Below are 12,700 nucleotides of genomic sequence, written 5' to 3' on the forward strand. Positions count from 1 at the left end.
GTTTAGCGCAAAGGGCTGAATCAAACTTATATTCGAGTGAGACCGCAACGAACACATCCACAAATAATCGGGGCGCAATACAGGGTGTCGCGGTTGAAGGTATCCCGCTCCCCTCTGAATGAGAATGCAATATTTCTGCCACTGAAACAATTGAGTTTTTTGCTATAATCGGCTGTTAGCATTGTTTTGTCAGCATTTCAGTTTATTGCATAATTGAAATTAGACGTTTCTTTTTGCGGTCTGCAAAATTACTTTTTGGATAGAAGGGAGAATTGAAATTGCAGAAGCGTATGTGAAAACAAGTTCGATTAATGAAATTCGCGAAATTTTCGGGGTCCAGTAACCGAATAGAGGACTAACAGCAAGGAGAACAATATAGAATCTGTATAAAATTGGCTTAGGTACGGATCTGTGCAAAACGTAAAACACCAGAAGACATTGGCTGAAGAATAACTCAAGAGCCTAAAGACGTCTACACGCGAACTGGCCAACAGGCGCATGTAAGCAGGAGAAGTTGCCAAGGGAGTCTTCAGCTGAAGCCATGTCGTATGACTGTTGCGCTGCAATTACTGTTGAGATGACAAACTTGCAGATAACTGCACGTGGCTTTCGAATAACATCAACGATGGTTTGTTAGACCATTCCCCTTATATCAAGAGTTATGAAGCATGGTTTCGTAATTGCAGTCATGTGCATTCACAGAACACGAGCGACTGGGCAACGGATAACCCTAACAGTGTGTGTCTGCAACCAACCACTCAATGATGATGATAATAATAAAAAAAATGGAGTCTGATGCGATATAATATTAAAGCGCAGCATTGAACTGATATTTTTGGAAACTAGCCTCAACACCGTTGCATATGTGGATATTTTTTATACATTTTGATCTCAACTTAACTGAATATGAAAGACAACACAACACTGTTTCTTCAAGCAAGATGGGGCAACATGCCTTACGTCTAAAGTCTCCCAGGAAAGAGTCCATGGTGTCTTCGCTGTGAAACTGACAAGAACATTTATGGTCACCACGCTCGCCGGACCTGGCGTATTTTTTTTATTTTTCTGTGGGGACACGAAGAGCAAGGTCTATGAAACAATTCCACACAGAGTACAGGAACTGAAAGAGGTCACAGCCGTGAAGTTGCCGCGCCATCGATATCTGAACCTCATGTCGGGTGTATCTACATATGCTTATACGTGCACAGTTGTGTATTGATATTGCAAGCGATCATTTTCAACGTATTCTGTAAATGCATTTTAGGTTACTTTTCATTGTAAAGAAATGGGAAGCCCATTTCAGCTCTTCGTTTCCGTAATTTCACTGCATTTCCTTCATACTTACACAGGCTACTTTCATCTGCACCACCCTGCATTTATGTCACAACTATCGAAACCGTGTCCCCGCAAACAAATGCAATCGTTTTCAGAGTGTACGGTGGTCACGTCAAGGAGACGAACAATCATTCTCCAGTTTCAAAACTGGTGGGGAACTTCCTCGTTTAAGCAGATAGAGGTGGCGTTGCTCTAAACTATCAAGGTCATCACGAACGCGGGGCGACCACTCTGTCTCCCTACACACTAATGAGCGGCGGCAGGGAGCGCAGCACGATGCGGGCAGAGCGAGGCCGGCGCGGCGCCGCGCCATGGGGAGGCCTGGAGCCGATGGCAGGCCACGCTCCGGCGTTGCCAAGTGTCGTGAGCGCGGACAACGTCCCATCCCGCCGCGCCAGCCCGCATGCAGCGCGTCCGCTTCTGCTCTCTTTCTTTCTCCTCGAGTCCTGCTTCACAGACAAAGTCTCGACCTTCTCGGGGCGCTAAAAATATTAATTGTTCCGGCATGTGACTTTGTACCAAATTGAGGAACAAATGTATAATTCGTCCGCTTGGCAATGTTGATAGGTCAATACAAGGTCCCATATCATGATCACGTGACCTTGTTATTGTTCGAGACCTCAATGAGAAAAATGAGCGTTCGAAAGTGTAGCCGCTATAGAAGAGCACGGTATGCCCAGTGTTCGGTATAATTCATGCGTCCGTTACAAGCGAACTTTTGACGTAACTAAAACTTACCACCACGTTACAAGAAAAAGTTGATCATATATATTCCGCAATACTATTTTAACATGTCAGTATTTTCATGCATTTTACACTTCCCCTTTTCGATATCTTGAATTTTCTTTGAATATATATAATGTAAAATCAACAGAGCAATTGTGACAAACGGTATTTTCTGGGGTCTGGGAGTAGCACATAACCGAAACGTCTGCCAAATTAAACGCAACAGCTATGAAATTACAAGCAGTAACGTATGCATGACAAAGAGTAAGAGCATTTTAAAACAATCAAAATTAATATTAGTTTCTCCTTGTTCTGGGGAGATGTTTTTCTGCAACTGTATATTCAATTAACGAAACGGCACTCCAGCTGCTGCCATATTTAAATTCGAAACTGCTGTTGTGAAGCAACGTCAATCATATTTGTAAATGTGTCAAAAGCATACATTAAAAGTAGACATACAAATTAATAATACAGGGTGACATAGAATAACGGGCATGTTTACAATGAGTAGTGGCAGCCATGGACAGGTGGCAGCACTGCAAGTTCGTGACGGCGACTAAACAGTCCGCCATTTCAGTAATCATGGATCAGTCAATGGAGCGGATAACAGCGTGCGTTAGCCATAAAAATGTTTTATAAAGACAGTAGCGGCACAGAGGGAGTTTCGAGGTTTTTACAATTTAGGACATCATGATGCCGTTCCGTCGAAACACGCCATAAAATGTTGGATTCATAACTTTGAAGAGACTGAATCTGTCCTCAAGAAGAAACCAACAGGCCGGCGAAGAAGTGTGCGTTCTCCAGCCAAAATTGATGTTGTATGCGAGTCTGCCTTACGAACCCCATTGCGTTCAATTCGTAAGTAAGCAGCAGTGGGTGGAATGTACCGGGAGACTGTTCGCAGTATTCTTCATCCTGATTTAATATTTCATCTGTACAAACTACAGATGGTGCAACCATTGAAGGACAGCGATTTCCTGTTGCGGTTGGGAGTGTCAACAAACGATAACAAAAATAAACAATGGCTATGAATATCAAAACAAGTTGCGGATGTCAGATGGGGTACATTTTCACCTCACAGATTATATGAATAAACAGAACTACCACTAATGGGCACACACAAATCCTAATGACGTTCATGGGCGCTCTTTACATGCTAGTGAAGTGGCAGTGTGGTGTGGTGTTGTGTTGTGTTTCATCACACGGGATTATCGAACCGTATTTTTTCGCAAATGAACAGGAAAACACAATAACTGTCACTGCCGATCGTTACGTGGAGATATTACGAACTTTCGTTACACCTGCATTGAACAACTTTCCAAACGTTCAAGAAGCATGATTAAGTGTAATCAATTAACTGAATTGTGAAACAATGAACAAAGAAGCTGACAGTCTTTCAAGGTGTGGGTGCTCAATGGACACAAAGGAAAACATCCGAAAGATAGGATCGAATGTCTTTAAGGCAGCAGTGTCAGGCCTCGATAGTAAGCACAAAGTTTAAACAAATATCCATGTCGTTCTATGACCTGTGTTGCGATAAAATTTCGTACGCATTTAAGAGAGCTAGGGTACGAGTTAGTGTTCACATCCGGAAAAAATTCTAGACGTTCCTGTGGTATAGCCTTGTCGATAAAAAAATTGGTAGTTTACAGAGTTCATTGTAGCTCTTGCATCGGCGTCTATACCGCCCAGAGACTTTGCGACCAGTTGTAGGGATCATATAAAAACACGTAAAACGCAATTGGGTACTATGTGATGCGTCCTGTGAATGTGGGTAAGAGAATTTTGCATTTTGAGCCTTGTCCATCGTCAACTTAAACTTCATGCATTTATCAATGAACAAACAGGCTCCAGTCGAAATTGGTTCTTTAGTAACTTCGATGAGATTCTGAAGCTCATCAATGACGCATACACCTTTTGAACAGTCTTAAGTGTTATATTTATCGTAACTAAAGCCCGCCATGTTCTCTTGTGCAATTCTACCAAGGGATTACGTGATAGGCCTAAATTTTGCGCGAGTATCTATAATTGACCACCCCTCTAGTTATGCTATCCACCAGCTGTGTGTAATGATCAACGCATTTCGCCTCGGTATTTCGGCTAGGAACTTCTGAACCCATACAGGTCAAAACCTCACAGGTCCATTTGACCCTATAAAGTTTATGATATACCCAATCAAACAGACACTCTCCGGTTTGTAGTCACTTTGATCATTGATGAAACCTGCAACTATAAATTTAACAGTTGTACTCTGCTGCGTGTGTGTGTGAGTGAGTGTGAGAGTGAGTGAGTGAGAGAGAGAGAGAGAGAGAGAGACTGACACGCAGTGGGGAAGCATTTACTGCGAGTGGACGTTTGAAACATAACATTGAGCGAAAATGAAAAATGGTTGGTAGGTAAAGAGCACAAGGAGGACCCGGAAGCGCGTGAAACGAGGAGCTACTGCCGTTATAGTTTAATTTATAATAATACCCTGTAATCCCCGCACACATCCGATTCGTTTAAGAGTCGCGAGTCGAATACCTGAGTATAAAACAGCTTCAAACACCTAATAATTTAACAAATTAGTTAAAGCGTTAATTTTCTTTGGTCCTTAAAGCCCTTACATGGGCAACCTGCAACTGGACTGGGTGACCTTAGCGATTTAATAATTATATATAAAGTAAGTCTTTTTAAAAAGTTCATAAGACATAGTCTTATGTCCAGTGTAATTCATGCACGTATATTTCATCACACCGGAGGGTCTGTAAATGTTTACAGCTGCAATTTCCTGTGACAAGTAGCACCAGTATTGTTACCGGACCTGGTAGGGCATATGAAGGGGCATGAACAGCGTCCGATATTGAGTGATCCATGTGAAGGACATGGAGATGTCACGTACACGTCTGGGACAGCTTTATTAGCACCTGACAGTTTGATAGGAGTCTCATTGCAGGTCTCCATCTCGCCGTCAGGTCTGATCGTCCAATATTCCGATTGGGCGGGTGCGGGTGGGCATTCACATTTGACAAAGGCCCAATACTGGACTGCGTGGGAAAGTGAGGGAAGGCATACTCGTCTTTTCAAGGTTCCGTTCGACCACCAAGAGCGTGGATCGCCGTACTGTGCCGAAAGCATATCATAATCCCATCATACCTGCGTTCGAGTAAAGGTATTGGCACCCTGTACAATTCTGTGTCTTTCTACTCCACTTGCTGAAGACTAGCAGCAGTCGGTCTAGGGAACTGGCGTTCCACGCATGAGCTCCCGTTAATTCCACAGCAGAAATGGCTGTATTTGGAGTGGTGCTCTGCGACGAATCGCGGTTCTGCGCTACCCCAGACGACCATTGTCGGCAAGTATGGTAGAGCGACGACCTGGGGAGAAGTCCCAGTTTTTGAAAGGGACGACGGCTGTATTACCTCCTGGCGGCATGATGTTGGGTGGCTTCATGTCACAGTTGGTGGTTATTTGGAAACTGACAACAACGACATGTCACGGACATCCTGAGTTTTCATGTGTTTCCTCTTTTGCAACTTTGTTGTGGCGCCATTTTTCAACAGGAAAATTCCCGACCTCACAAGGCACAGGTTTTTGCGAAATGTCTGCCTGATGTTAATGTTCTCTGGTAGCTAGTAGAGTGCCCAGATTTGCCCCCGATAGAAAAAGTGTGGGACCAACTTTGGCGTCAACTCCGTCCCTGTTACAGTATGCAGAATATCAAGACCTAGTTACAGTTGTGGACTAGGTTGTCTCCGGTGAATATACAACGGCTTTATGACACGCTTTGAAACCCAATCGAATGTATGTAATTTTCCTGTACTGATCCGTTCTGTAGTAGTTTGCTCGTTAAAAACTGTCTTTTTCCATGCTTTGTTTGACTTGCGAAATTTTTAAGGCCACGTAATGTTATTAACTTTGTTACTGGAACGGCAATTTAAATCACTAAGTTATTTTGCTACATGTCTTATGCCTTGGTGCATTTTAGTTCGTGCCCCCTTCCTATCCTCACACTGCAACATTTTCACTTTTATCCTATATAAAGCTAACAAAACGACATTGTCGTTCTATACTTTCTAGATAGGACAGAGGAAAGTAGAGACTCTCCAATGAAGCGCAGCATGTTTCGTTACATGTTTATTTAGTAAGCGCGAAAGTGTCGCGGAGATGCTCAGGCAAACAGCGTCTGACGCTACAAGAAAGGAGGTCTGCATCATGATATGGTCTACCGTCAATTTTCGGAGTGCGGTTGTTCCCAAAAGTCAACCAAGATTTTCGCTTCCTCCCACCTACACCTCGTGAAGGGACCATGAATATAAAATCAGCGATATTCGAGGCCACAGAGACGCTTACCAGCCATCGTTCTTCCCCTGAACCACACGCGACCAGAAAGGGGAAGTGACTAGTACACAAAGTACCGTTCACTACAAACAGCAATATGCTGAGTATACATGCAGATGTAGATGGGCTTAATAGTGTTAGCGTTCTTTATTACATCTGTAAATGCATGCAACACCTAATAATTTTTGATACTTCATCGTTTTCTAAATTTCTTAGTATACTAGCATTTTAAGTCAATAACGGCATTTCCCCGTACCTAACACCTTCCTCTCCCCTTTCTGGTTTATATACATTTGCTGAAGAACCTTAAGTGACTCATTCTTCTCTAATGTTAGATTCGACACTGTTGTGGTATTGGCTCCTACCTGCACAAATTACGATTGGCTTGTGTACTGACCTAAAATGGTTCCTCTGTCCACCCTTTCTGTCAGTCCTCAGACCAAACGTGATTTACTGGTGTAGTTTTGCTCACACACTTCTATTTTTAGATTTTCTTATATGCATTTGCTCCTATTATCTTTACATTTTAACAATATCGTTTTGTTACTGATTTGTTTCGTCCACTTTCAATGTACGCTGTTAAAGCCAGTGCAACCAGACAAATATGCCACCTGTTGGGGGTGAACTGGTAATTAAGTTTCTGAAGCGGCAGCACTTCGTCAGTTTAGCATGGATGTCGAGAATATAGCCGCAATAATCTGTATTAAGTCATTTCATATGGAATGTAAACTTAGCAGTGAATGTTTTTAAGCATTTTGCCTCTTAATATCACGTACACATACATGGTGCAAGTATGTTTAATATGGCAGATGTTCTGATTATGGGCTACGCCCGAGACCGGTCAGTAAAGTGACTTAACAACACGTGATATGACGACTTCCACGGTCTAATGGTTCAAACGGTTCTAAGCCTATGGGACTTAACATCTGAGGTCATCAGTCCCCTAGAACTTAGTACTACTTACGCCTAACTAACCTGAGGACATCACACACATCCTTGCCGAGGCAGGATTCCAACCTGTGATCGTAGCAGAAGCGCAGTTCCGGACGGAAGCGCCAAGAACCGCTCGGCCACAACGTCCGGATCCACGGACTAATAAAATAATGATATTAGACGTGCTGAGAGTTTAAATAAAGCTCGCGGGTCAAGCACCAATTTATGCCGCAACCTAAACTGCCTGAATTTAATAGTTACCTTATTCTTACACTTTTTCTTGCAAGTGAATATGTGAGTTTTGAGGGTCATTTTTGTTGCCAAGGTAAGGAAATAGCTGTTTGGGAGAGCGTAATTTTCACTGTATCAAATACAATGAATACAAAGACTTCCCTCCACTCCAGTAACTTTTACGGAATAATATTTGGACATGTGAATATGTGTCGTCGTCTCATTATCCCGGTAATAATGACGCTGATCTCAAAATCCCCCTCTGTTGTAAGAAATATGATGATCCATGGAAACTGATGTGAATGTATAGTATCTTTCTCTCCACAAAAAATGCAGCATGACGAGAGCAGCAAATTGGCAACCAACACTTGCACAGAGTTAGTATATGAATGTTGTAATGATGTCTCTTGTCACCCGTTCCATTAAATAACTACTGGAGAATAGTTGGGATTCTGAAAGCCAGGCTAAAGGTAGTTTAATCAAGCAAGACAGAGGAACAGTATTTTCGCCAAATTGTGGGGAACCAAGGAATTAAAGATGTGTCAACTACTGTACAGTCACACTGAAGAGGGGGAAAAAAAATATAATGACGGTGTTTATTATATTCAGATGGTTTTTGGTTACTGAGACTCAGATGAAGCGAAAATTTAGAAAAGTAAACTGTGTTAAAATTAAAGGGGGTTTGGTTATGCCTATATCCCTGTGGACTTAAAGAGTTACTAAGCATATTTAAGCTCCAGTAATAAATCGCGCTCGGAGTCACTGAATGGTATAGTGGTCAAAGTAAGTGTTGCATACTGCTTTATTGTCAATACTGGACGTAACAGTAAACAATTTATTTCGTCCTGTCAGGTAAGTCATAACAAAACATAAATACAGAAGATAAACAGATTTACACTTGATAAATACAACCGAAAAACAAAACCTCACAAAAGATTCCACTGAAAACACTACAGTCTCTTCCCTCTGAAACAATTGACCCTCTTCGTAATTGGAGATACTTTTGAATCCGGTTACGGCACGCTCCTTACGAAATTATCCAGATAAGCGTGTGGGATATTGTCCCATTCCACCATAACAGCCCCTAAGATGCCCTGTAATGTGTCTGGTGGGGCAGGACTATCGAAAACTGCTAGTGTTAGCGAGACACACAGATCCTTAATGCAGCTGAGATTTGGAGAATATGAAGACCTTCCATCCAACTGATTCAATGCGATTGTGGCGACGGGAGCGCGCATTGCTGTACATTAGCGTGCATCCTGCTTCACTGTTTTCAGCGAATGGACGAACTTCATACCAGTCATCCACTTACTGGCACAAGGAGAGTCCTGTGGCCATACATTATTCCACCCCAAAATGTGATCGAAACGCCTTGATAAGGGTGGTCGGCTTACGATACAATTATGGTGCAAACGTTGGCCTCGTTGTCTCCAAAGACAAATATCAATATTGTCAGGGCGCAGACTGATGCGGGTCTCATAAGAAAAGAACGTTGCGTTCTACTGCTCCCTATTCCACCAGGAGTGCTTTCATACTAATGCGACACGAGCCTCTCCCCGAACCCGGTTTAAAGAAGTCGTGAGAAGTCTTGCGGAATGTAATACATGCTCATGGAGCTTATTTCGTATCGTTTGTGTTGACGCCTTCACTCCTGTAGCTGTCTGGAACAGCAGCCGTATACATATAGCATTGTGCTGAGGGTTTCTACTTGCTGTTATCTGCAGATATCGGTCCTGCACACCTGCTGTTTTTCTTCCGCGGAATTCTCAACTGATCCTGTCGCTAGAAACTTGTTCTAGATTCTGGAGACCTCTGGTTGTACGTTATTGCTAATCATACGAAAGCCACACAACTTTCCTAATGACACACTGCATAAGTGCTGTAATGTGTACATGTGACACGGTTGCCATAGACGGCATATACTACTCCCTCACTGTGGGGACTAGGGCTGTTATGTATTTACCTAAAGTATTTCTGGATCACAACGTTCAATATTGAAGTATTGACAATATCTAACATTTATTTTGACGACTGTACATTCGAAGTTACGTCCTACATGTTTAATTATGTGCTGACGAGTGTTTTGCAGACTTTTTTCCCATTTTATGCGCAGTATTTCCACGGCCGACCCAGCCGCTTTCTTCCGGTGCATCTAGTTTTGCTGTGACGTAGTCTCACTACTTGAACTCCAAACAGACTGTGTGTGTGTGTGTGTGTGTGTGTGTGTGTGTGTGTGTGTGTGTGTGTGTGTGTGTGGGGGGGGGGGGTCTGGTTGAGTTCTAGGTAGCAGTTCACGTAACGGCAAAACGAGCATTAGCTGACTTCAGAAGACTGGGTTGGTCGTCGAAATATTGGCAAAACACATGGAAGCACGCCTTTAATGATATCCTAAAAATAAATGTAATGACATGTATTGAACTGCATTACAAAAAAGAATAAATGAAGTAGCACTTTTAACTTACTGGCAATTGTTTGAGCGACACATGAAAAAGAACGAAAGTAGAAATACAGCATTAAAAGCTTAATCCGAGACTTCAAAAAGCTGACTAATACAAATATGCATAGGTAAACATGTGGCAATTGAAAACAGCGGATTGATTGGGGGCAGGGGGACCAAACAGTGAAGTCATTAGTCACGAAAACGGCCAGAAATCATCACGAACAAGTCCAAAGATTCAAGGATGAAACTGGGAGGACGCTGCTTTCTTCCCTGCTTGCAGCTGATAAAATAATGGTGAGTAATTTCAAATCTGTTAGATCTAAAAACATAAGAGGCTATTTTACTTATTAACCGTATTTTGCATCTAATGAACGTTCACTATATGTTTAACTTTTACCACAGTAAAGTTCAAAGTGAAATGTGAGCTATTACATATTCGTTATAAACTACCTAACATCCTATCCAAAGTAAAGCGAAATTAATGATACGTCCCCCATATTGCATTTACATAGAAAAAGAAATCCGTTGCCGAACATCTACACTGACGACAAAGTGGTGGAAACAGCATCTGCCATAAAATATCTACAAGTAACTATCCAGAGCGACCTTAAGTGGAATAACCACATAAAGAAATCGTAGGAAAATCAGATTTCACAGAGATTAGTAGGAAGAATCTTAAGAAAATGTAACTCATCCATGAAAAATGTGGCTTACAACGTGCTTCTTCGGCCGATTAGTTAGTATTGTTCATCAATTTGGGATCCTTAAACAGAATTACTGATAGAAGACACGGGATCGTTTTGACAGCGCGAGAGTGTTACGGTAAGGCTCAAAACTCTAGTGTTGCAGACGGTATTGAAGAAGTGCTGTGCATCAGAGAAATGTTTACTACCGAAAATTAGAGTGAGCGCTTTCCAGGAAGAGTCTGATAATATATTACTTCCAAATACATCTCGAGAAATGACAACGACGAGAAAATTCGGGAAATTAGAGCAAGTACAGAGGCTTACCTAGAATCATTCGCCCCATGCACCATTCGCTAGCAGAACAGGAAAGGGTGGAACGGTTAGTGGTGCCAGAGGTAACCACCGCCATAGAGTGTCAGGTGGCTTGCAGAGAACTGATCTAGTGTTGTTTCCGTGCGTGGGTGGATATAAAAAGGGTGTGATAAGCGTCTCATATTGAATGAACACTGACATGGAAATGCCACTTACTTTTGTGAGACAGCGTTATCAGCACCTGACAAGTATTTGAAAAGGACGTCACTGTGCTTTAAATATGTCAGCTAAACCGAATCGTGCAATATCCAGATTTGTGCTGTATTTGGTTGACTGACTATGTTGCACTGCATGGGAACATAATCGTTCCCGACTAGGGAACTGCCGTCCCATGCGTAGGCCGCCGTTAACACCATACCACGGCTGTGTTTTAAGTGGTGCTGCGACGAGGTTCCATGCTCTGCCGATGAACAGTGCTGCACTGTGTTCAGCGACGAATCGCGCTCCCGCGCTACCCCAGATGAGCATCGTCGGCGAGTATTGAAGGCAAATTGGAGAGATGCCCCATTCTTGCAATGTTTTGGAAGAGCACAGCAGCGTCACACTTGGTGTCACTGTGTGGGGAGCATCGGGTATGACGTAAGGTCACAGCCGGTAGTGTCAGAGATATCGGATTGTGTAACTCTTTAATAAGTCACAGAAAGCCTGCATCCTGAAGAGTTACCTCTCATGTGACAGTATACTGGTGCCGTATTTCACGAGGGTAATGCTCGTATCTCTATGAACTGCCTGCGTAACCTTAACAAGTTCTCTGTGACCAGCCAAATCCCCAACTATGCCCGATGGAACAACTGTGAGACCTGCAGGGCCTTAACGCCGTCCTAGTACCAGTATCCACGATACCACAGACCAGTTACAACGGCTATGGCCTGCTTGCCTCAGGACAAGACACCCTTCTCAACCGAATAGGTGCCATGCATCCTGGCCAGGGGGAGGGCGGATGGGGAAACGCCCAACATCATACTGTTCTGTGGACTCATACTTAAGTTGTTTGACCACTGGATTATTTTGTAATCACTGCAGTAACACACACCTATTCAACCCATTACGGTTCATGTCATTTCCTCCTCCCCTTCTGGGTGCTTCACTTTATTTATTCAGTGGTACATGAAAGGCTAGTGAGAGAAATTGTATGTAAGCGAAAACAATAATCCCTGATACAAGTTACTCTAAATTCAGTGCTCTTATTCTAAGATTAATTTATTTTTGATATTTTACACATCTTATGCGAAATTTAACGAATCTGAACTGAAGAAAAATTTTACATTACACACGTTACGTGAAATACTACAGATTTATATGTAAATGATCGTTAGACAAAAGATTTGTTATCAATAGTTGTACAGTAGTGGATTTCTTTCCCTATACCTACGCAACATGTTACATTCATTCACATCTAGGGTTAACTGCCAGAGCATGCACCATACATCAATCCTCCGCAGGTCATTCTGCAAATTGATACTGTCTTCTGGCTCAGCTGTCTTATAGACGTCGGTATCATCTGCGAACAGCCTGAAAGAGCTTCCGACACTTCCTACTATATCTGTTATGTACAATGTAAACAGTAACGGTCCTATCACGTTTCGTCGGCATACTCCGGAAATTAAACTACACCTGTCGATTCTGTTCTGGTAAGAGCGAGGTGCTGAGTTCTGTC

General features: G+C 42.6%; 1 protein-coding gene across 15 annotated transcripts in view; it reads right to left on the reverse strand.

Annotated features, from left to right (window-relative positions):
* LOC126335395 (pumilio homolog 2-like) overlaps positions 1-12,700 on the reverse strand; it is a 550,606-nt gene that overhangs the window by 423,865 nt on the left and 114,041 nt on the right. The window lies entirely within an intron of this gene.

The sequence above is a fragment of the Schistocerca gregaria genome, chromosome 2 (genome assembly GCF_023897955.1).
Source record: "Schistocerca gregaria isolate iqSchGreg1 chromosome 2, iqSchGreg1.2, whole genome shotgun sequence".
NCBI lineage: Eukaryota > Metazoa > Arthropoda > Insecta > Orthoptera > Acrididae > Schistocerca > Schistocerca gregaria.